Source organism: Elephantulus edwardii, unplaced genomic scaffold (assembly GCF_000299155.1).
Source record: "Elephantulus edwardii isolate Elephantulus edwardi_28Jun2011 unplaced genomic scaffold, EleEdw1.0 scaffold00188, whole genome shotgun sequence".
NCBI classification, from domain to species: Eukaryota; Metazoa; Chordata; class Mammalia; order Macroscelidea; family Macroscelididae; genus Elephantulus; species Elephantulus edwardii.
The window spans coordinates 179347-182266 of NW_006399938.1; positions in this window are offsets into that span (position 1 = coordinate 179347).

Consider the following 2920-nt stretch of genomic DNA (forward strand, 5'->3'; position numbering starts at 1 on the left):
ATAAATCATTCTTTGGATTTTTCAGTTATTGCCAACAGAAAGTATTATCAATGTTACAAATAACAAACTCTGTTTAGTCCAACATCAGTCCATACAATCTTAGTCTTCATGTTTTCTTTCCAGAGAACTAAAAACTGAAGTTTATATAATAAATCACTCAGTAAGACTCTCAGTCCTACAGCGAGGACATTCTCTACAAAATCTACCTGGTCCAAGTAATGATTCACTATACACGAGTATATACAATATATGATAAAGTTCTGTGGGAAAAACACATTAACCATATAAAGTAATGATTTAGCTCATCAGTTTAGAAGTGGGAAGAACCAAATTGATCGAAACCCTTTGAAATAGATTGCCATATTAGTCAAACTATTACAAGGTTCTAAAACACGAAGCTATCATCAGTTGGAATTCAAATTCCAAACTGAGGCAATTTGTCTTAAAGTCCAGTAGAAGAAGTGTTGCCATGGTGGGAGCTTAAGGTTAATCTTTGATTCTAGGACAAACCAAAGAGTTAAATAATTTCAAAATAAGCACAACAGATAGCCTCTTCAAGTTAACAAGGCTTTCAAAAAGTGCCTTTAAAACATTTCTCAAATGATACATGCTAAACAGTAATGTAAGTGAGAACCAAATTTAGGTTTCCAAAATAAACTTGTAATCCCTATGGTAGCTTCTAGATTCTTATGGTTTTGGTGACTCTGAGGATCATGTTCTGCTTGGCTGAGAGCCCAAGTCAGAGGAAGTGAAAGCCAACAATCGTTTACTCAATAGTGCATTGTGTCGCTTCAGGTATAATATTATGTCTCCTTGCTTTTCAACAATTTCTTCTAGGCTTGTAACAGTCCTGCAAATAATCAAGATATGCATGGGTTACACATACTCACCAGCATTCAATTACAACTGAATTACAATTTCTTTGCAATCAGGTCCATAATAATCTTCAGTATAGTACATTCTATTTTTTCATAGATGTTATAAGTTAATGCAATTTTCTAATATGAGGTTCTTTCATGGCTCGTGTTAATAATTTCTCCTTTTAAGACAAATGTAGTCTGTAAATGCCAATTTTAAAGGGGAAAAAATATACAAATCTTAATACTTGAAAAGATGATTACCAATATTGATAAGAAGTATTCCAATTTCTTAAGTGTTCAATAACTGAATCTCAGTGATCAATTTAAATGGTTTCTGGAGAGACAAAGCTAATTGAATAATCAGGTGATAATCTACCACTAAACAGATGATTCTAACTATGGGAAACATTGCATAGTCATATTTTAATTTTGCATATCAAATTAAAGTAATAGAGAATAATATAAAATGTTGTTGTTGTTATGTGCCGTCGAATCGTTTCCGACTCATAGCGACCCTATGCACAACAGCCCTAAACCCTGCTCTATCCTGTGCCAACCGCACCGCCTCTGACACACCCATCCCGATTACCCCAGTCACCAAATCAATCCATCTCATAGAGGGTCTTCCCCTCCTGCGTTGTCCCTCAACCCTCCCAAGCATGATGTCCCTCTCCAAGGACCCGTCCCTCCTGGAAACATGTCCAAAGTATGTCAGACGAAGCCCCAGAATCCTTGCCTCCAAGGAGTAGCTTGGTTTAATCCTCTCCAAGACAAATCCGTTTGTTTTCCTGGCAGTCCATGGTACATTCAGTACCCTTCTCCAGCACCACAGCTCAAAAGCATCCACTCTCCTTCTGGGGAGCTCTGGTGGCCTAGTGGCAAGAAGCTGCACTGCAATCCCAGAGATAGGCGGTTCGAATCCACCAGATGCTCTGCCGGAGAAGGAGGGGCCATCTCCTCCTGTACCAGTCAGATCCAATTTGACGGTACACACACACAGAAAATATAAAATACATATCCTAAATTCCTTCCTAGAGCACTCACATAGCTCACTTTAATTCAAGACAGTTTATAGACAGTACTTCTGGGAGGTATCTTGAATTTCCTTCCTCATTCAAATTCAAACTGCTGTCAAGTTGGAATTAATGCATAGCTAACTCTTCAGTGGGTTTTCAGATACTACAAATAATGATAATCAACATCATAACAGAGGGAGAAAAGACTGAAACTGTTAACAGCCTCATTTTACCTGGATCCACAGTCAATATACTTAGAATCAGCAGTCAAGAGATCTGTAGACACATTTTACTGGGCAAGTCTGTAGTCAAGGACCACTCCAAATTATGGAGCAATTGATTGACATCAGTTTGAGGACTAAGGTGCACTCGATTCTGGCCATGGTCTTGTCAGTCTCTTACTATGTATGTGTCTGAGAGATAGGCAATGACTAAGAGGACAGAAAAATTGATGCCTTTTAACTGGGGTATTAGAGAAGAGTGCTGAAGATCCCATTGACTGTCAAAAGAACAAACATAAGTCCTAGAGAAGGTGCAGCCAGAGCATGCCTTGGCGGAAAAGATGATAAAGCTTCATCTCACACACTATTGGCATGTTGTTAGAAGAGACTATTCCTTGGAGAGGGACATAATGCCTGGCAAGGTGGAGGGAGGGCAAAGGAGAGGAAGATCATCAACTAAGTAGATTGACACAGTAATTGCAGCAATGGGCTTCAATGTGTCAGAGAATTTAAAGATGTCACAGGATGAGACAGTGTTCAGATCTGTTGTTCACAGGGCTGCTATGAGGTATACTCAACTCAATAGCATTTAACAACAACATAAATCACATAGGAGGAGACTGCCTTCTTTTGCCCATACAGCAGCTGGTAGAGTTGAACCATTTGCTGTTGGATTGGCAGCCCAACTCTTTATTCAGTTGTTGTTGTTGTTTTTGTTAGGTGCCATCAAGTTGAGTATGATTCATAGCGACCCTACGAACAAGATCTGAAACAGTCCTGTCCTGTGCCATCCTCACACTTCTCGACACACAAGAGCCCACTG